The 23,718-nt window shown below is 65.4% G+C and overlaps 1 protein-coding gene across 1 annotated transcript in view; it reads right to left on the bottom strand.

Annotated features, from left to right (window-relative positions):
• The window catches only part of LOC147110818 (FYVE, RhoGEF and PH domain-containing protein 5-like), a 1,561,072-nt gene that overhangs the window by 597,481 nt on the left and 939,873 nt on the right, over positions 1 to 23,718 (bottom strand). The window lies entirely within an intron of this gene.

The following is a 23,718-nucleotide window of genomic DNA, read 5'->3' as shown; positions in this document are numbered from 1 at the left end:
CTTGGAGACTGGGACTGAGCGTCACTGGGAGAATGGGACTGAGCAACAACGGGAGACCGGGATAGGATGACACCGCGACACTGGAACAAGGAGACACTGGGAGACCGGGTGTGAGCGAAACTGGAATACCGGGACTGAGCGACACCGGGAGATCGGGACAGAGTGACACCGGGAGACCGGGACTGAGCGACACCAGGAGAGCAGGACTGAGCGACACGGGGAGAGCGGGACTGAGCGACATGGGGAGAGCGGGACTGAGCAACACCGGGAGACCGGGACTGAGCGATAACAGGAGACCGGGACTGACCGACACCGGGAGGCGGTGACTGAGTGACACCGGGAGACCAGGACTGAGCGACACCGGGAGACCGGGACTGAGCGACACCGGGCAACCGGGACTGAGCGACACCGGGAGAGCGGGAATGAGTGACACCGGGAGACAGGGACTGAGCGACACCGGGAGACCGGGACTGAGCGACACCAGGAGACCGGGACTGAGTGACACCTGGAGATCGGGACTGAGCGACACCGGGAGACCGTGACTGAGCGACACTGGGAGACCAAGACTGAGCGACACCGGGAGACCGGGTCTGAGGGACACCGGGAGACCGGGACAAGGGGACACCGGGAGACCGGGACAAGGAGACATCGGGAGGCCGGGACAAGGAGACACAGGGAGGCCGGCAAAAGGAGACACCGGGAGACCAGGACAAGAAGACAGCGGGAGACCAGGACAAGGAGACAGCGGGAGACCGGGATTGAGCGATACTGGGAGACCGGGACTGAGCGACACCGGGAGGCCCGGAGTGAGCGACACCGGGAGGCCGGGACTGAGCGACACCGGGAGATTGGGACTGATCGACACCAGGATACCGGTACTGAGTGACACCGGGAGATCCGGAAATAGCGACACTGGGAGACCGGGACTGAGCGACAGCGCATGACCGAGACCGAGCGACACTGGGAGAACGGGACTGAGCGACAGCGGGTGACCGGGACTGAGCGACACCGCGAGACTGGTACTGAGCGACATTGGGAGACCGGAACTGAGCGACAGCTGAAGACCGGGACTGATCGACACCGGGAGAGCAGGACTGAGTGACACCGAGAGAGCGAGACTGAGTGGCACTGGGAGACCGGGACTGAGCAACACCGGGAGACCGGGACTGAGAGACAGCGGGAGACCGGGACTGAGCGACAACGAGAGTGATCGACACCGGGAGACCGGGACTGAGCGACAACGAGAGTGATCGACACCGGGAGAATGGGACTGAGCGACACCGGGAGAGCAGGACTGAGCGAAACCGGGAGAGCGGGACTGTGCGACACTGGGAGACCGGAACAAGGAGACACCAGGAGACCGGGACTGAGCAACATTGGGAGAATGGGACTGAGCGACACCGGGAGACTGCGAATGAGCGACACCGGGAGACCGGGACAGAGCGACTCTGGGAGACCGGGACAAGGGGACACCGGGAGACCGGGACAAGCAGACACCGGGAGACCGGACAAGGAGAAACTGGGACATGGAGACACCGGGTGGCCAGGACATGGAGACACCAGGAAATGGGGACTGAGCGACACAGGATGACCTGGACTGAACGACACCGGGAGACCGGGACTGAGCGACACTGGGAGACCGGGACTGAGCGACACCGGGAGACCGGGACTGAGCTACACCGGGAGACCGGGGCTGAGCTACACCGGGAGACCGGGACTGAGTGACACCAGGAGACCGGGACTGTGCGACACCGGGAGACCGAGACTGAGCGACACCGGGAGACCGGGTCTGAGGGACATCGGGAGGCCGGGACAAGGAGACACCGGGAGGCCGGGTGAAGGAGACACCGGGAGACCGGGGCAAGGAGACAGCGGGAGACCGGGACTGAACGACACCGGGAGACCGGGACGGAGCAACACCGGGAGACCGGGACTGAGTGACACCGGGAGACCGGGACTGAGCGATAACGGGAGACCGGGACTGATCGACAACGGGAGGCGGTGACTGAGCGACACTGGGAGACCGGGACTGAGCGACACCGGTAGACCAGGACTGAGCGACACCGGGAGGCCGGGACTGAGCGACACCGGGAGATCGGGACTGATCGACACCAGGAGACCGGTTCTGAGTGACACCGGGAGACCGGGAAATAGCGACACCGGGAGACCGGGACTGAGCGACAGCGCGTGACCGAGACTGAGCGACACCGCGAGACTGGTACTGAGCGACATCGGGAGACCGGAACTGAGCGACAGCTGAAGAGCGGGACTGAGCGACACCGGGAGACCGGAACTGAGTGACTCCGGGAGACAGGGACTGATCGACACCGGGAGAGCAAGACTGAGTGACACTGGGAGACCGGGACTGAGTGACACCGGGAGACCGGGGCTGAGCGACGCCGGGAAACCGGGACTGAGCGACAGCGGGAGACCGGGACTGAGCGACAACGAGAGCGTTCGACACCGGGAGAATGGGACTGAGCGACACCGGGAGAGCAGGACTGAGCGACACCGGGAGAGCGGGACTGTGCAACACTGGGAGACCGGAACAAGGAGACACCAGGAGACCGGGACTGAGCAACATCGGGAGAATGGGACTGAGTGACACCGGGAGACTGCGAATGAGCGACACCGGGAGACCGGGACAAAGCGACTCTGGGAGACCGGGACAAGGGGACACCGGGAGACCGGGACAAGCAGACACCGGGAGACCGGACAAGGAGACACTGGGACATGGAGACACCGGGTGGCCAGGACATGGAGACACCAGGAAATGGGGACTGAGCGACACAGGATGACCTGGACTGAGCGACACCGGGAGACCGGGACTGAGCGACACCGGGAGACCGGGACTGAGCGACACCGGGAGACCGCGACTGAGCGACACCGGGAGACCGGGACTGAGCTACACCGGGAGACCGGGGCTGAGCTACACCGGGAGACCGGGACTGAGTGACACCAGGAGGCCGGGACTGTGCGACACCGGGAGACCGGGACTGTTCGACACCGGGAGACCGGGACTGAGCGACACTGGGAGACCGGGACTGAGCGACACCAGTAGACCGGTTCTGATCGACACCGGGACACCGGGACTGAGCGGCACCGGGAGACCAGGACACGAAGGCACCGGAAGACCGGGAATGAGCGACACCGGGAGACCGGGACTGAGCGACACCGGGAGACCGGGACTGAGTGACACAAGGAGACCGGGACTGATCGACACCGGGAGAGCAGGACTGAGTGACACCGAGAGAGCGAGACTGAGTGGCACTGGGAGACCGGGACTGAGCGACACCGGGAGACCGGGACTGAGAGACAGCGGGAGACCGGGACTGAGCGACAACGAGAGTGATCGACACCGGGAGACCGGGACTGAGCGACAACGAGAGTGATCGACACCGGGAGAATGGGACTGAGCGACACCGGGAGAGCAGGACTGAGCGAAACCGGGAGAGCGGGACTGTGCGACACTGGGAGACCGGAACAAGGAGACACCAGGAGACCGGGACTGAGCAACATTGGGAGAATGGGACTGAGCGACACCGGGAGACTGCGAATGAGCGACACCGGGAGACCGGGACAGAGCGACTCTGGGAGACCGGGACAAGGGGACACCGGGAGACCGGGACAAGCAGACACCGGGAGACCGGACAAGGAGACACTGGGACATGGAGACACCGGGTGGCCAGGACATGGAGACACCAGGAAATGGGGACTGAGCGACACAGGATGACCTGGACTGAACGACACCGGGAGACCGGGACTGAGCGACACCGGGAGACCGGGACTGAGCGACACCGGGAGACCGGGACTGAGCGACACCGGGAGACCGGGACTGAGCTACACCGGGAGACCGGGGCTGAGCTACACCGTGAGACCGGGACTGAGTGACACCAGGAGACCGGGACTGTGCGACACCGGGTGACCGAGACTGAGCGACACCGGGAGACCGGGTCTGAGGGACAACGGGAGGCCGGGACAAGGAGACACCGGGAGGCCGGGTGAAGGAGACACCGGGAGACCGGGGCAAGGAGACAGCGGGAGACCGGGACTGAACGACACCGGGAGACCGGGACGGAGCGACACCGGGAGACCGGGACTGAGTGACACCGGGAGACCGGGACTGAGCGATAACGGGAGACCGGGACTGATCGACAACGGGAGGCGGTGACTGAGCGACACTGGGAGACCGGGACTGAGCGACACCGGTAGACCAGGACTGAGCGACACCGGGAGGCCGGGACTGAGCGACACCGGGAGATCGGGACTGATCGACACCAGGAGACCGGTTCTGAGTGACACCGGGAGACCGGGAAATAGCGACACCGGGAGACCGGGACTGAGCGACAGCGCGTGACCGAGACTGAGCGACACCGCGAGACTGGTACTGAGCGACATCGGGAGACCGGAACTGAGCGACAGCTGAAGAGCGGGACTGAGCGACACCGGGAGACCGGAACTGAGTGACTCCGGGAGACAGGGACTGATCGACACCGGGAGAGCAAGACTGAGTGACATTGGGAGACCGGGACTGAGTGACACCGGGAGACCGGGGCTGAGCGACGCCGGGAAACCGGGACTGAGCGACAGCGGGAGACCGGGACTGAGCGACAACGAGAGCGTTCGACACCGGGAGAATGGGACTGAGCGACACCGGGAGAGCAGGACTGAGCGACACCGGGAGAGCGGGACTGTGCAACACTGGGAGACCGGAACAAGGAGACACCAGGAGACCGGGACTGAGCAACATCGGGAGAATGGGACTGAGTGACACCGGGAGACTGCGAATGAGCGACACCGGGAGACCGGGACAAAGCGACTCTGGGAGACCGGGACAAGGGGACACCGGGAGACCGGGACAAGCAGACACCGGGAGACCGGACAAGGAGACACTGGGACATGGAGACACCGGGTGGCCAGGACATGGAGACACCAGGAAATGGGGACTGAGCGACACAGGATGACCTGGACTGAGCGACACCGGGAGACCGTGATTGAGCGACACCGGGAGACCGGGACTGAGCGACACCGGGAGACCGCGACTGAGCGACACCGGGAGACCGGGACTGAGCTACACCGGGAGACCGGGGCTGAGCTACACCGGGAGACCGGGACTGAGTGACACCAGGAGGCCGGGACTGTGCGACACCGGGAGACCGGGACTGTTCGACACCGGGAGACCGGGACTGAGCGACACTGGGAGACCGGGACTGAGCGACACCAGTAGACCGGTTCTGATCGACACCGGGACACCGGGACTGAGCGGCACCGGGAGACCAGGACACGAAGGCACCGGAAGACCGGGAATGAGCGACACCGGGAGACCGGGACTGAGCGACACCGGGAGACCGGGACTGAGTGACACAAGGAGACCGGGACTGAGCGACACCGGGAGACCGGAACTGAGCGACACCGGGACTGAGCGGCACCGGGAGAGCGGGACTGAGCGACACCGGGAGACCGGGACTGAGCGATAACGGGAGACCAGGACTGAGCGACACCGGCAGAACGGGACTGAGCGTCACTGGGAGACCGGTACTGAGCAACACCGGGAGACCGGGATGGACCGACACCGGGAGACCGGGACTGTTCGACACCGGGAGACCGGGACTGAGCGACACCGGGAGACCGGGACTGAGCGACACCGGTTGACCGGGACTGAGCGACTCCGGGAGACCGGAACTGAGTGACACCGGGAGACCGGGACTGAGCGACACCGGGCGACTGGGACTGAGCGACACCGGGAGACCGGCACTGAGCGACAGCGGGAGGCCGGGACTGAGCGACAACGAGAGTGATCGAACCGGAAGACCGGGACTGAGCGACACCGGGAGACCGGGACTGAGCGACACCGGGAGACCGCGACTGAGCGACACCGGGAGACCGGGACTGAGCTACACCGGGAGACCGGGGCTGAGCTACACCGGGAGACCGGGACTGAGTGACACCAGGAGGCCGGGACTGTGCGACACCGGGAGACCGAGACTGAGCGACACCGGGAGACCGGGTCTGAGGGACATCGGGAGGCCGGAACAAGGAGACACCGGGAGGCCGGGACTGAGCGACAACGACAGTGATTGACACCGGGAGATCGGGACTGTGCGACACTGGGAGTCCAGGAAAGGAGACGCTTGGAGACTGGGACTGAGCGTCACTGGGAGAATGGGACTGAGCGACACCGGGAGACCGGGATAGGATGACACCGCGACACTGGAACAAGGAGAAACTGGGAGACCGGGTATGAGCGACACTGGAATACCGGGACTGAGCGACACCGGGAGATCAGGACAGAGTGACACTGGGAGACCGGGACTGAGCGACACCAGGAGAGCAGGACTGAGCAACACGGGGAGAGTGGGACTGAGCGACATGGGGAGACCGGGACTGAGCGACACCGGGAGACCGGGACTGAGCGATAAACTGGGACTGATCGACAACGGGAGGCGGTGACTGAGCGACACCTGGAGACCGGGACTGAGCGATAACGGGAGACCGGGACTGATCGACACCGGGAGGCGGTGACTGAGTGACACCGGGAGACCAGGACTGAGCGACACCGGGAGACCGGGACTGAGCGACACTTGAGACCGGGACTGAGCGACACCGGGAGACCGGGAACGAGTGACACCGGGAGACAGGGACTGAGCGACACCGGGAGACCGGGACTGAGCGACACCAGGAGACCGGGACTGAGCGACACCTGGAGATCGGGACTGAGCGACACCGGGAGACCGTGACTGAGCGACACTGGGAGACCAAGACTGAGCGACACCGGGAGACCGGGTCTGAGGGACACCGGGAGACAGGGACAAGGGGACACTGGGAGACCGGGGCAAGAAGACAGCGGGAGACCAGGACAAGGAGACAGTGGGAGACTGGGATTGAGCGATACTGGGAGACTGGGGCTGAGCGACAGCGCATGACCGAGACTGAGCGACTCCGGGAGACCGGGACTGAGCGACAGCGGGTGACCGGGACTGAGCGACACCGCGAGTCTGGTACTGAGCGACATTGGGAGACCGGAACTGAGCGTCAGCTGAAGACCGGTACTGAGTGACATCGGGAGACCGGGAAATAGCGACACCGGTAGACCGGGACTGAGCGACAGCGCATGACCGAGACTGAGCGATACCGGGAGACCGGGACTGAGCGACAGCGGGTGACCGGGACTGAGCGACACCGCGAGACTGGTACTGAGCGACATTGGGAGACCGGAACTGAGTGTCAGCTGAAGACCGGGACTGAGCGACACCGGGAGACCGGAACTGAGTGACACCGGGAGACCGGGACTGATCGACACCGGGAGAGCAGGACTGAGCGACACCGAGAGAGCGAGACTGAGTGGCACTGGGAGACCGGGACTGAGCGACACCGGGAGACCGGGACTGAGCGACACCGGGACACCGGGACTGAGATACTGTGGGAGACCGGGACTGAGCGACAATGAGAGTGATCGACACCGGGAGACCGGGACTGAGCGACAACGAGAGTGATCGACACCGGGAGAATGGGACTGAGTGACACCGGGAGAGCAGGACTGAGTGACACCGGGAGAGCGGGACTGTGCGACACTGGGAGACCGGAACAAGGAGACACCAGGAGACCGGGACTGAGCAACATCGGTAGAATGGGACTGAGCGACACCGGGAGACTGCGAATGAGCGACACCGGGAGACCGGGACAGAGCGACTCTGGGAGACCGGGACAAGGGGACACCGGGAGACCGGGACAAGCAGACACCGGGAGACCGGACAAGGAGACACTGGGACATGGAGACACCGGGTGGCCAGGACATGGAGACACCAGGAAATGGGGACTGAGCGACACAGGATGACCTGGACTGAGCGACACCGGGAGACCGGGACTGAGCGACACCGGGAGACCGGGACTGAGCGACACCGGGAGACCGGGACTGAGCGACACCGGGAGACCGGGACTGAGCTACACCGGGAGACCGGGGCTGAGCTACACCGGGAGACCGGGACTGAGTGACACCAGGAGACCGGGACTGTGCGACACCGGGAGACCGAGACTGAGCGACACTGGGAGACCGGGTCTGAGGGACATCGGGAGGCAGGACAAGGAGACACCGGGAGGCCGGGACAAGGAGACACCGGGAGACCGGGAGAAGGAGACACCGGGAGACCGGGACAAGGAGACAGCGGGAGACCGGGACTGAACGACACCGGGAGACCGGGACTGAGCGACACCGGGAGACCGGGACTGAGCGACACCGGGAGACCGGGACTGAGTGACACCGGGAGAGTGGGACTGTGCGACACTGGGAGACCGGAACAAGGAGACACCAGGAGACCGGGACTGAGCAACATCGGGAGAATGGGACTGAGCGACACCGGGAGACTGCGAATGAGCGACACTGGGAGACCGGGACAGAGTGACTCTGGGAGACCGGGACAAGGGGACACCGGGAGACCGGGACAAGCAGACACCGGGAGACCGGACAAGGAGACACTGGGACATGGAGACACTGGGTGGCCAGGACATGGAGACACCAGGAAATGGTGACTGAGCGACACAGGATGACCTGGACTGAGCGACACCGGGAGACCGGGACTGAGCGACACCGGGAGACCGGGACTGAGCGACACCGGGAGACCGGGACTGAGCTGCACCGGGAGACCGGGGCTGAGCTACACCGGGAGACCGGGACTGAGTGACACCAGGAGACCGGGACTGTGCGACACCGGGAGACCGAGACTGAGCGACACTGGGAGACCGGGTCTGAGGGACATCGGGAGGCCGGGACAAGGAGACACCGGGAGACCGGGAGAAGGAGACAGCGGGAGACCGGGACAAGGAGACAGCGGGAGACCGGGACTGAGCAACACCGGGAGACCGGGACTGAGCGACACCGGGAGACCGGGACTGAGCGACACCGGGAGACCGGGACTGAGCGATAACGGGAGACCGGGACTGATCGACAATGGGAGGCGGTGACTGAGCGACACTGGGAGACCGGGACTGAGCGATAACGGGAGACCGGGACAGATCGGCACCGGGAGGCGGTGACTGAGTGACACCGGGAGACAAGGACTGAGCGACACCAGGAGATCGGGACTGAGTGACACCGGGAGACCGGGACTGAGCGACACCGGGAGACCGGGACTGAGCGACACCGGGAGACCGGGACTGAGCGACACTGGGAGACCAAGACTGAGCGACACCGGGAGACCGGGTCTGAGGGACACCGGGAGACTGGGACAGATCGGCACCGGGAGGCGGTGACTGAGTGACACCGGGAGACAAGGACTGAGCGACACCAGGAGATCGGGACTGAGCGACACCGGGAGACCGGGACTGAGCGTCACCGGGAGACCGGGACTGAGCGACACCGGGAGACCGGGACTGAGCGACACTGGGAGACCAAGACTGAGCGACACCGGGAGACCGGGTCTGAGGGACACCGGGAGACCGGGACAAGGGGACACCGGGAGACTGGGACAAGGAGACTTCGGGAGGCCGGGGCAAGGAGACACCGGGAGGCTGGGACAAGGAGACACCGGGAGACCGGAACAAGGAGACAGCGGGAGATCGGGATTGAGCAACACCGGGAGGCCGGGACTGAGCGACACCAGGAGGCCGGGACTGAGCGACACCGGGAGACCGGGACTGAGCGACACCGGGAGGCCGGGACTGAACGACACCGGGAGATCGGGACTGATCGACACCAGGAGACCGGTACTGAGTGACACCGGGAGACCGGGAAATAGCGACACCGGGAGACCGGTACTGAGCGACAGCGCGTGACCGAGACTGAGCGACACCGGGAGACTGGGACTGAACGGCAGCGGGTGACCGGGACTGAGCGACACCGCGAGACTGGTAATGAGCGACATCGGGAGACCGGAACTGAGCGACAGCTGAAGACCGGGACTGAGCGACACCGGGAGACCGGAACTGAGTGACACCGGGAGACCGGGACTGAGCGACACCAGGAGACCGGGACTGAGCGACACCGGGAGACCGGGACTGAGTGACACCGGGAGACCGGGACTGAGCGACACCGGGAGACCGGGACTGAGCTACACCGGGAGACCGGGGCTGTGCTACACCGGGAGACCGGGACTGAGTGACACCAGGAGACCGGGACTGTGCGACACCGGGAGACCGAGACTGAGCGACACCGGGAGACCGGGTCTGAGGGACATCGGGAGGCCGGGACAAGGAGACACCGGGAGGCCGGGACAAGGAGACAACGGGAGACTGGGAGAAGGAGACACCGGGAGACCGGGACAAGGAGACAGCGGGAGACCGGGACTGAACGACACCGGGAGACCAGGGCTGAGCGACACCGGGAGACCGGGACAGAGTGACACCGGGAGACCGGGACTGAGCGACACCGGGAGACCGGGACTGAGCGACACCGTGAGACCGGGATTGAGCGACACCGGGAGACCGGGAATGAGTGACACCGGGAGACAGGGACTGAGTGACACCGGGAGACCGGGACTGAGCGACACCAGGAGACCGGGACAGAGCAACACCTGGAGATCGGGGCTGAGCGACACCGGGAGACCGTGACTGAGCGACACTGGGAGACCAGGGCTGAGCGACACCGGGAGATGGGACAGAGTGACACCGGGAGACCGGGACTGAGCGACACCGGGAGACCGGGACTGAGCGACACCGTGAGACCGGGACTGAGCGACACCGGGAGACCGGGAATGAGCAACACCTGGAGATCGGGGCTGAGCGACACCGGGAGACCGTGACTGAGCGACACTGGGAGACCAAGACTGAGCGAGACCGGGAGACCGGGGCTGAGGGACACCGGGAGACCGGGACAAGGGGACACCGGGAGACCGGGACAAGGAGACATCGGGAGGCCGGGACAAGGAGACACCGGGAGGCCGGCACAAGGAGACACCGGGAGACCGGGACAAGAAGACAGCGGGAGACCAGGACAAGGAGACAGCAGGAGACCGGGATTGTGCGATACTGGGAGACCGGGACTGAGCGACACCGGGAGGCCCGGACTGAGCGACACCGGGAGGCCGGGACTGAGCGACACCGGGAGATTGGGACTGATCGACACCAGGAGACCGGTACTGATTGACACCGGGAGACCGGGAAATAGCGACACCGGGAGACCGGGACTGAGCGACAGCGCATGACCGAGACTGAGCGACACCGGGAGACCGGGACTGAGCGACAGCGGGTGACCGGGACTGAGCGACACTGGGAGGCGGTGACTGAGTGACACCGGGAGACCCGGACTGAGCGACACCGTGAGAGCGGGACTGAGCGACACCGGGAGACCGGGACTGAGCGACACCAGGAGACCGGGACTGAGCGACACCTGGAGATCGGGACTGAGCGACACCGGGAGACCATGACTGAGCGACACTGGGAGACCAAGACTGAGCGACACCGGGAGACCGGGCCTGAGGGACACCGGGAGACCGGGACAAGGAGACATCGGGAGGCCGGGACAAGGAGACAACGGGAGGCCAGCACAAGGAGACACCGGGAGACCGGGACAAGAAGACAGCGGGAGACCAGGACAAGGAGACAGCGGGAGACTGGGATTGAGCGATACTGGGAGACCGGGACTGAGCGACATCGGGAGGCCCGGACTGAGGGACACCGGGAGGCCGGGACTGAGCGACACCGGGAGATTGGGACTGATCGACACCAGGAGACCGGTACTGAGTGACACTGGGAGACCGGGAATTAGCGACACCGGGAGACCGGGACTGAGCGACAGCGCATGACCGAGACTGAGCGACACCGGGAGACCGGGACTGAGTGACAGCGGGTGACCGGGACTGAGCGACACCGCGAGACTGGTACTGAGCGACATTGGGAGACCGGAACTGAGCGACAGCTGAAGTCCGGGACTGAGCGACACCGGGAGAGCAGGACTGAGCGACACCGAGAGAGCGAGACTGAGCGGCACTGGGAGACCGGGACTGAGCGACACCGGGAGACCGGAACTGAGCGGCACCGGGACACCGGGACTGAGAGGCAGTGGGAGACCGGGACTGAGCGACAACGAGAGACTGGGACTGATCGACACCGGGAGGCGGTGACTGAGTGACACCGGGAGACCAGGACTGAGCGACACCGGGAGACCGGGACTGAGCGACACCGGGAGACCGGGACTGAGCGACACCGGGAGGCGGTGACTGAGTGACACCGGGAGACCAGGACTGAGCGACACCGGGAGACCGGGACTGAGCGACACCGGGAGACCGGGACTGAGCGACACCGGGAGACCGTGACTGAGCGACACCTGGAGACCGGGAATGAGCAACACCTGGAGATCGGGACTGAGCGACACCGGGAGACCGTGACTGAGCGACACTGGGAGACCAAGACTGAGCGACACCGGGAGACCGGGTCTGGGGGACACCGGGAGACCGGGACAAGGGGACACCGGGAGACCGGGACAAGGAGCCATCGGGAGGCCGGGACAAGGAGGCACCAGGAGGCCAGCACAAGGAGACACCGGGAGACTGGGACAAGAAGACAGCGGGAGACCAGGACAAGGAGACAGCGGGAGACCGGGATTGAGCGATACTGGGAGACAGGAACTGAGCGACACCGGGAGGCCCAGACTGAGCGACACCGGGAGGCCGGGACTGAGCGACACCGGGAGATTGGGACTGATCGACACCAGGAGACCGGTACTGAGTGACACCAGGAGACCGGGAAATAGCGACACCGGGAGACCGGGACTGAGCGACACTGGGAGACCAAAACTGAGCGACACCGGGAGACCGGGTCTGAGGGACACCGGGAGACCGGGACAAGGGGACACCGGGAGACTGGGACAAGGAGACTTCGGGAGGCCGGGACAAGGAGACACCGGGAGGCTGGGACAAGGAGACACCGGGAGACGGGAACAAGGAGACAGCGGGAGATCGGGATTGAGCAACACCGGGAGACCGGGACTGAGCGACACCAGGAGGCCGGGACTGAGCGACACCGGGAGGCCGGGAAATAGCGACACCGGGAGACCGGGACTGAGCGACAGCGCGTGACCGAGACTGAGCGACACCGGGAGACAGGGACTGAACGGCAGCGGGTGACCGGGACTGAGCGACACCGCGAGACTGGTACTGAGCGACATCGGGAGACCGGAACTGAGCGACAGCTGAAGACCGGGACTGAGCGACACCGGGAGACCGGAACTGAGTGACACCGGGAGACCGGGACTGAGCGACACCGGGAGACCGGGACTGAGCGACACCGGGAGACCGGGACTGAGTGACACCGGGAGACCGGGACTGAGCGACACCGGGAGACTGGGACTGAGCTACACCGGGAGACCGGGGCTGTGCTACACCGGGAGACCGGGACTGAGTGACACCAGGAGACCGGGACTGTGCGACACCGGGAGACCGAGACTGAGCGACACCGGGAGACCGGGTCTGAGGGACATCGGGAGGCCGGGACAAGGAGACAACGGGAGGCCGGGACAAGGAGACAACGGGAGACTGGGACTGAACGACACCGGGAGACCGGGACTGAGCGACACCGGGAGACCGGGACTGAGCGACACCGGGAGACCGGGACTGAGCGACACCGGGAGACCGGGACTGAGCGACACCGGGAGACCGGGACTGAGCGACACCGTGAGACCGGGACTGAGCGACACCGGGAGAACGGGAATGAGTGACACCAGGAGACAGGGACTGAGTGACACCGGGAGACCGGGACTGAGCGACACCAGGAGACCGGGACTGAGCGACACCGGGAGACCGTGACTGAGTGACACTGGGAGACCAAGATTGAGCGACACCGGGAGACCGGGGCTGAGGGACACCGGGAGACCGGGACAAGGGGACACCGGGAGACCGGGACAAGGAGACATCGGGAGGCCGGGACAAGGAGACACCGGGAGGCCGGCACAAGGAGACACCGGGAGACCGGGACAAGAAGACAGCGGGAGACCAGGACAAGGAGACAGCGGGAGACCGGGATTGTGCGATACTGGGAGACCGGGACTGAGCGACACCGGGAGGCCCGGACTGAGCGACACCGGGAGGCCGGGACTGAGCGACACCGGGAGATTGGGACTGATCGACACCAGGAGACCGGTACTGATTGACACTGGGAGACCGGGAAATAGCGACACCGGGAGACCGGGACTGAGCGACAGCGCATGACCGAGACTGAGCGACACCGGGAGACCGGGACTGAGCGACAGCGGGTGACCGGGACTGAGCGACACCGGGAGGCGGTGATTGAGTGACACCGGGAGACCCGGACTGAGCGACACCGTGAGACCGGGACTGAGCGACACCGGGAGACCGGGACTGAGCAACACCAGGAGACCGGGACTGAGCGACACCTGGAGATCAGGACTGAGCGACACCGGGAGACCGTGACTGAGCGACACTGGGAGACCAAGACTGAGCGACACCGGGAGACCGGGCCTGAGGGACACCGGGAGACCGGGACAAGGGGACACCGGGAGACCGGGACAAGGAGACATCGGGAGGCCGGGACAAGGAGACACCGGGAGGCCGGCACAAGGAGACACCGGGAGAGCGGGACAAGAAGACAGCGGGAGACCAGGACAAGGAGACAGCGGGAGACCGGGATTGAGCGATACTGGGAGACCGGGACTGAGCGACATCGGGAGGCCCGGACTGAGGGACACCGGGAGGCCGGGACTGAGCGACACCGGGAGATTGGGACTGATCGACACCAGGAGACCGGTACTGAGTGACACCGGGAGACCGGGAATTAGCGACACCGGGAGACCTGGACTGAGCGACAGCGCATGACCGAGACTGAGCGACACCGGGAGACCGGGCCTGAGTGACAGCGGGTGACCGGGACTGAGCGACACCGCGAGACTGGTACTGAGCGACATTGGGAGACCGGAACTGAGCGACAGCTGAAGACCGGGACTGAGCGACACCGGGAGACCGGAACTGAGTGACACCGGGAGACCGGGACTGATCGACACCGGGAGAGCAGGACTGAGCGACACCGAGAGAGCGAGACTGAGTGGCACTGGGAGACCGGGACTGAGCGACACCGGGAGACCGGAACTGAGCGGCACCGGGACACCGGGACTGAGAGGCAGTGGGAGACCGGGACTGAGCGACAACGAGAGTGATCGACACCGGGAGAGCAGGACGGAGCGACATGGGGAGAGCGGGACTGAGCGACACCGGGAGACCGGGACTGAGCGATAACGGGAGACCGGGACTGATCGACAACGGGAGGCGGTGACTGAGCGACACCTGGAGACCGGGACCGCGCGATAACGGGAGACCGGGACTGATCGTCACCGGGAGGCGGTGACTGAGTGACACCGGGAGACCAGGACTGAGCGACACCGGGAGACCGGGACTGAGCGACACCGGGAGACTGGGACTGAGCGACACCGGGAGACCGGGACTGAGCGACACCGGGAGACCGGGACTGAGCGACACCGGGAGACCGGGACTGAGCGACACCGGGAGACCGGGACTGAGCGACACCGGGAGACCGGGACTGAGCGACACCGTGAGACCGGGACTGAGCGACACCGGGAGAACGGGAATGAGTGACACCAGGAGACAGGGACTGAGTGACACCGGGAGACCGGGACTGAGCGACACCAGGAGACCGGGACTGAGCGACACCTGGAGATCGGGACTGAGCGACACCGGGAGACCGTGACTGAGTGACACTGGGAGACCAAGATTGAGCGACACCGGGAGACCGGGGCTGAGGGACACCGGGAGACCGGGACAAGGGGACACCGGGAGACCGGGACAAGGAGACATCGGGAGGCCGGGACAAGGAGACACCGGGAGGCCGGCACAAGGAGACACCGGGAGACCGGGACAAGAAGACAGCGGGAGACCAGGACAAGGAGACAGCGGGAGACCGGGATTGTGCGATACTGGGAGACCGGGACTGAGCGACACCGGGAGGCCCGGACTGAGCGACACCGGGAGGCCGGGACTGAGCGACACCGGGAGATTGGGACTGATCGACACCAGGAGACCGGTACTGATTGACACTGGGAGACCGGGAAATAGCGACACCGGGAGACCGGGACTGAGCGACAGCGCATGACCGAGACTGAGCGACACCGGGAGACCGGGACTGAGCGACAGCGGGTGACCGGGACTGAGCGACACCGGGAGGCGGTGATTGAGTGACACCGGGAGACCCGGACTGAGCGACACCGTGAGACCGGGACTGAGCGACACCGGGAGACCGGGACTGAGCAACACCAGGAGACCGGGACTGAGCGACACCTGGAGATCAGGACTGAGCGACACCGGGAGACCGTGACTGAGCGACACTGGGAGACCAAGACTGAGCGACACCGGGAGACCGGGCCTGAGGGACACCGGGAGACCGGGACAAGGGGACACCGGGAGACCGGGACAAGGAGACATCGGGAGGCCGGGACAAGGAGACACCGGGAGGCCGGCACAAGGAGACACCGGGAGACTGGGACAAGAAGACAGCGGGAGACCAGGACAAGGAGACAGCGGGAGACCGGGATTGAGCGATACTGGGAGACCGGGACTGAGCGACATCGGGAGGCCCGGACTGAGGGACACCGGGAGGCCGGGACTGAGCGACACCGGGAGATTGGGACTGATCGACACCAGGAGACCAGTACTGAGTGACACCGGGAGACCGGGAATTAGCGACACCGGGAGACCTGGACTGAGCGACAGCGCATGACCGAGACTGAGCGACACCGGGAGACCGGGCCTGAGTGACAGCGGGTGACCGGGACTGAGCGACACCGCGAGACTGGTACTGAGCGACATTGGGAGACCGGAACTGAGCGACAGCTGAAGACCGGGACTGAGCGACACCGGGAGACCGGAACTGAGTGACACCGGGAGACCGGGACTGATCGACACCGGGAGAGCAGGACTGAGCGACACCGAGAGAGCGAGACTGAGTGGCACTGGGAGACCGGGACTGAGCGACACCGGGAGACCGGAACTGAGCGGCACCGGGACACCGGGACTGAGAGGCAGTGGGAGACCGGGACTGAGCGACAACGAGAGTGATCGACACCGGGAGAGCAGGACGGAGCGACATGGGGAGAGCGGGACTGAGCGACACCGGGAGACCGGGACTGAGCGATAACGGGAGACCAGGACTGATCGACAACGGGAGGCGGTGACTGAGCGACACCTGGAGACCGGGACCGCGCGATAACGGGAGACCGGGACTGATCGTCACCGGGAGGCGGTGACTGAGTGACACCGGGAGACCAGGACTGAGCGACACCGGGAGACCGGGACTGAGCGACACCGGGAGACTGGGACTGAGCGACACCGGGAGACCGGGACTGAGCGACACCGGGAGACCGGGAATGAGTGACACCGGGAGACAGGGACTGAGCGACACCGGGAGACCGGGACTGAGCAACACCTGGAGATCGGGACTGAGCGACACCGGGAGACTGTGACTGAGCGACACTGGGAGACCAAGACTGAGCGACACCGGGAGACCGGGACAAGGGGACACCGGGAGACCGGGACAAGGAGACATCGGGAGGCCGGGACAAGGAGGCACCAGGAGGCCAGCACAAGGAGACACCGGGAGACTGGGACAAGAAGACAGCGGGAGACCAGGACAAGGAGAAAGCGGGAGACCGGGATTGAGCGATACTGGGAGACAGGGACTGAGCGACACCGGGAGGCCTGGACTGAGTGACACCGGGAGGCCGGGACTGAGCGACACCGGGAGATTGGGACTGATCGACACCAGGAGACCGGTACTGAGTGACACCGGGAGACCGGGAAATAGCGACACCGGGAGACCGGGACTGAGCGACAGCGCATGACGTAGATTGAGCGACACCGGGAGACCAGGACCGAGCGACATGGGGAGAGCGGGACTGAGCGACACCGGGAGACCGGGACTGAGCGATAACGGGAGACCGGGACTGATCGACAACGGGAGGCGGTGACTGAGCGACACATGGAGACCGGGACCCAGTGATAACGGGAGACCGGGACTGATCGACACCGGGAGACCAGGACTGAGCGACACCGGGAGACCGGGACAGAGCGACACCGGGAGACCGGGACTGAGCGACACCGGGAGACCGGGACTGAGCGACACCGGGAGACCGGGAATGAGTGACACCGGGAGACAGGGACTGAGTGACACCGGGAGACCGGGACTGAGCGACACCGGGAGACCGGGAATGAGTGACACCGGGAGACAGGGACTGAGCGACACCGGGAGACCGGGACTGAGCAACACCTGGAGATCGGGACTGAGCGACACTGGGAGACCAAGACTGAGCGACACCGGGAGACCGGGACTGAGCGACACCGGGAGACTGGGACTGAGCGACACCGGGAGACCGGGACAGAGCGACACCAGGAGACCGGGAATGTGTGACACCGGGAGACAGGGACTGAGCGACACCGGGAGACCGGGACTGAGCAACACCTGGAGATCGGGACTGAGCGACACCGGGAGACTGTGACTGAGCGACACTGGGAGACCAAGACTGAGCGACACCGGGAGACCGGGTCTGAGGGACACCGGGAGACCGGGACAAGGGGACACCGGGAGACCGGGACAAGGAGACATCGGGAGGCCGGGACAAGGAGGCACCAGGAGGCCAGCACAAGGAGACACCGGGAGACTGGGACAAGAAGACAGCGGGAGACCAGGACAAGGAGACAGCGGGAGACCGGGATTGAGCGATACTGGGAGACAGGGACTGAGTGACACCGGGAGGCCCGGACTGAGCGACACCGGGAGGCCGGGACTGAGCGACACCGGGAGATTGGGACTGATCGACACCAGGAGACCGGTACTGTGTGACACCGGGAGACCGGGAAATAGCGACACCGGGAGACCGGGACTGAGCGACAGCGCATGACCGAGATTGAGTGACACCGGGAGACCAGGACCGAGCGACATGGGGAGAGCGGGACTGAGCGACACCGGGAGACCGGGACTGAGCGATAACGGGAGACCGGGACTGATCGACAACGGGAGGCGGTGACTGAGCGACACATGGAGACCGGGACCGAGCGATAACGGGAGACCGGGACTGATCGACACCGGGAGGCGGTGACTGATTGACACCGGGAGACCAGGACTGAGCGACACCGGGAGACCGGGACAGAGCGACACCGGGAGACCGGGACTGAGCGACACCGGGAGACCGGGACTGAGCGACAGCGGGTGACCGGGACTGAGCGACACCGGGAGGCGGTGACTGAGTGACACCGGGAGACCCGGACTGAGCGACACCGTGAAACCGGGACTGAGCGACACTGGGAGACCGGGACTGAGCGACACCAGGAGACCGGGACTGAGCGACACCTGGAGATCGGGACTGAGCGACACTGGGAGACCGTGACTGACCGACACTGGGAGACCAAGACTGAGCGACACCGGGAGACCGGGTCTGAGGGACACCGGGAGACCGGGACAAGGGGACACCGGGAGACCGGGACAAGGAGACATCGGGAGGCCGGGACAAGGAGACACCGGGAGGCCGGCACAAGGAGACACCGGGAGACCGGGACAAGAAGACAGCGGGAGACCAGGACAAGGAGACAGCGGGAGACCGGGATTGAGCGATACTGGGAGACCGGGACTGAGCGACACCGGGAGGCCCGGACTGAGCGACACCGGGAGGCCGGGACTGAGCGACACCGGGAGATTGGGACTGATCGACACCAGGACACCGGTACTGATTGACACCGGGAGACCGGGAAATAGTGACACCGGGAGACCGGGACTGAGCGACAGCGCATGACCGAGACTGAGCGACACCGGGAGACCGGGACTGAGCGACAGCGGGTGACCGGGACTGAGCGACACCGGGAGGCGGTGACTGAGTGACACCGGGAGACCCGGACTGAGCGACACCGTGAGACCGGGACTGAGCGACACCGGGAGACCGGGACTGAGCGACACCAGGAGACCGGGACTGAGCGACACCGGGAGACCGGGCCTGAGGGACACCGGGAGACCGGGACAAGGGGAAACCGGGAGACCGGGACAAGGAGACATCGGGAGGCCGGGACAAGGAGACACCGGGAGGCCGGCACAAGGAGACACCGGGAGACCGGGACAAGAAGACAGCGGGAGACCAGGACAAGGAGACAGCGGGAGACCGGGATTGAGCGATACTGGGAGACCGGGACTGAGCGACATAGGGAGGCCCGGACTGAGGGACACCGGGAGGCCGGGACTGAGCGACACCGGGAGATTGGGACTGATCGACACCAGGAGACCGGTACTGAGTGACACCGGGAGACCGGGAATTAGCGACACCGGGAGACCTGGACTGAGCGACAGCGCATGACCGAGACTGAGCGACACCGGGAGACCGGGACTGAGTGACAGCGGGTGACCGGGACTGAGCGACACCGCGAGACTGGTACTGAGCGACATTGGGAGACCGGAACTGAGCGACAGCTGAAGACCGGGACTGAGCGACACCGGGAGACCGGAACTGAGTGACACCGGGAGACCGGGACTGATCGACACCGGGAGAGCGGGACTGAGCGACACCGAGAGAGCGAGACTGAGTGGCACTGGGAGACCGGGACTGAGCGACACCGGGAGACCGGAACTGAGCGGCACCGGGACACCGGGACTGAGAGGCAGTGGGAGACCGGGACTGAGCGACAACGAGAGTGATCGACACCGGGAGAGCAGGACTGAGCGACATGGGGAGAGCGGGACTGAGCGACACCGGGAGACCGGGACTGAGCGATAACGGGAGACCGGGACTGATCGACAACGGGAGGTGGTGACTGAGCGACACCTGGAGACCGGGACCGAGCGATAACGGGAGACCGGGACTGATCGACACCGGGAGGCGGTGACTGAGTGACACCGGGAGACCAGGACTGAGCGACACTGGGAGACCGGGACTGAGCGACACCGGGAGACTGGGACTGAGCGACACCGGGAGACCGGGACAGAGCGACACTGGGAGACCGGGAATGAGTGACACCAGGAGACAGGGACTGAGCGACACCGGGAGACCGGGACTGAGCAACACCTGGAGATCGGGACTGAGCGACACCGGGAGACTGTGACTGAGCGACACTGGGAGACCAAGACTGAGCGACACCGGGAGACCGGGTCTGAGGGACACCGGGAGACCGGGACAAGGGGACACCGGGAGACCGGGACAAGGAGACATCGGGAGGCCGGGACAAGGAGGCACCAGGAGGCCAGCACAAGGAGACACCGGGAGACTGGGACAAGAAGACAGCGGGAGACCAGGACAAGGAGACAGCGGGAGACCGGGATTGAGCGATACTGGGAGACAGGGACTGAGCGACACCGGGAGGCCCGGACTGAGCGACACCGGGAGGCCGGGACTGAGCGACACCGGGAGATTGGGACTGATCGACACCAGGAGACCGGTACTGAGTGACACCGGGAGACCGGGAAATAGCGACACCGGGAGACCGGGACTGAGCGACAGCGCATGACCGAGATTGAGTGACACCGGGAGACCAGGACCGAGCGACATGGGGAGAGCGGGACTGAGCGACACCGGGAGACCGGGACTGAGCGATACTGGGAGACCGGGACTGAGCGACACCGGGAGGCCCGGACTGAGCGACACCGGGAGACAGGGACTGAGCGACACTGGGAGACCAAGACTGAGCGACACCGGGAGACCGGGTCTGAGGGACACCGGGAGACCGGGACAAGGGGACACCGGGAGACCGGGACAAGGAGACATCGGGAGGCCGGGACAAGGAGACACCGGGAGGCCGGCACAAGGAGACACCGGGAGACCGGGACAAGAAGACAGCGGGAGACCAGGACAAGGAGACAGCGGGAGACCGGGATTGAGCGATACTGGGAGACCGGGACTGAGCGACACCGGGAGGCCCGGACTGAGCGACACCGGGAGGCCGGGACTGAGCGACACCGGGAGATTGGGACTGATCGACACCAGGACACCGGTACTGATTGACACCGGGAGACCGGGAAATAGTGACACCGGGAGACCGGGACTGAGCGACAGCGCATGACCGAGACTGAGCGACACCGGGAGACCGGGACTGAGCGACAGCGGGTGACCGGGACTGAGCGACACCGGGAGGCGGTGACTGAGTGACACCGGGAGACCCGGACTGAGCGACACCGTGAGACCGGGACTGAGCGACACCGGGAGACCGGGACTGAGCGACACCAGGAGACCGGGACTGAGCGACACCGGGAGACCGGGCCTGAGGGACACCGGGAGACCGGGACAAGGGGAAACCGGGAGACCGGGACAAGGAGACATCGGGAGGCCGGGACAAGGAGACACCGGGAGGCCGGCACAAGGAGACACCGGGAGACCGGGACAAGAAGACAGCGGGAGACCAGGACAAGGAGACAGCGGGAGACCGGGATTGAGCGATACTGGGAGACCGGGACTGAGCGACATAGGGAGGCCCGGACTGAGGGACACCGGGAGGCCGGGACTGAGCGACACCGGGAGATTGGGACTGATCGACACCAGGAGACCGGTACTGAGTGACACCGGGAGACCGGGAATTAGCGACACCGGGAGACCTGGACTGAGCGACAGCGCATGACCGAGACTGAGCGACACCGGGAGACCGGGACTGAGTGACAGCGGGTGACCGGGACTGAGCGACACCGCGAGACTGGTACTGAGCGACATTGGGAGACCGGAACTGAGCGACAGCTGAAGACCGGGACTGAGCGACACCGGGAGACCGGAACTGAGTGACACCGGGAGACCGGGACTGATCGACACCGGGAGAGCGGGACTGAGCGACACCGAGAGAGCGAGACTGAGTGGCACTGGGAGACCGGGACTGAGCGACACCGGGAGACCGGAACTGAGCGGCACCGGGACACCGGGACTGAGAGGCAGTGGGAGACCGGGACTGAGCGACAACGAGAGTGATCGACACCGGGAGAGCAGGACTGAGCGACATGGGGAGAGCGGGACTGAGCGACACCGGGAGACCGGGACTGAGCGATAACGGGAGACCGGGACTGATCGACAACGGGAGGTGGTGACTGAGCGACACCTGGAGACCGGGACCGAGCGATAACGGGAGACCGGGACTGATCGACACCGGGAGGCGGTGACTGAGTGACACCGGGAGACCAGGACTGAGCGACACTGGGAGACCGGGACTGAGCGACACCGGGAGACTGGGACTGAGCGACACCGGGAGACCGGGACAGAGCGACACTGGGAGACCGGGAATGAGTGACACCAGGAGACAGGGACTGAGCGACACCGGGAGACCGGGACTGAGCAACACCTGGAGATTGGGACTGAGCGACACCGGGAGACTGTGACTGAGCGACACTGGGAGACCAAGACTGAGCGACACCGGGAGACCGGGTCTGAGGGACACCGGGAGACCGGGACAAGGGGACACCGGGAGACCGGGACAAGGAGACATCGGGAGGCCGGGACAAGGAGGCACCAGGAGGCCAGCACAAGGAGACACCGGGAGACTGGGACAAGAAGACAGCGGGAGACCAGGACAAGGAGACAGCGGGAGACCGGGATTGAGCGATACTGGGAGACAGGGACTGAGCGACACCGGGAGGCCCGGACTGAGCGACACCGGGAGGCCGGGACTGAGCGACACCGGGAGATTGGGACTGATCGACACTAGGAGACCGGTACTGAGTGACACCGGGAGACCGGGAAATAGCGACACCGGGAGACCGGGACTGAGCGACAGCGCATGACCGAGATTGAGTGAAACCGGGAGACCAGGACCGAGCGAC

The sequence above is a fragment of the Somniosus microcephalus genome, chromosome 11, assembly GCF_052327205.1.
Source record: "Somniosus microcephalus isolate GS21.2 chromosome 11, FLI_Smic_1.0, whole genome shotgun sequence".
Lineage (NCBI taxonomy): Eukaryota > Metazoa > Chordata > Chondrichthyes > Squaliformes > Somniosidae > Somniosus > Somniosus microcephalus.
This window is presented reverse-complemented; position numbering and strand designations above follow the sequence as displayed.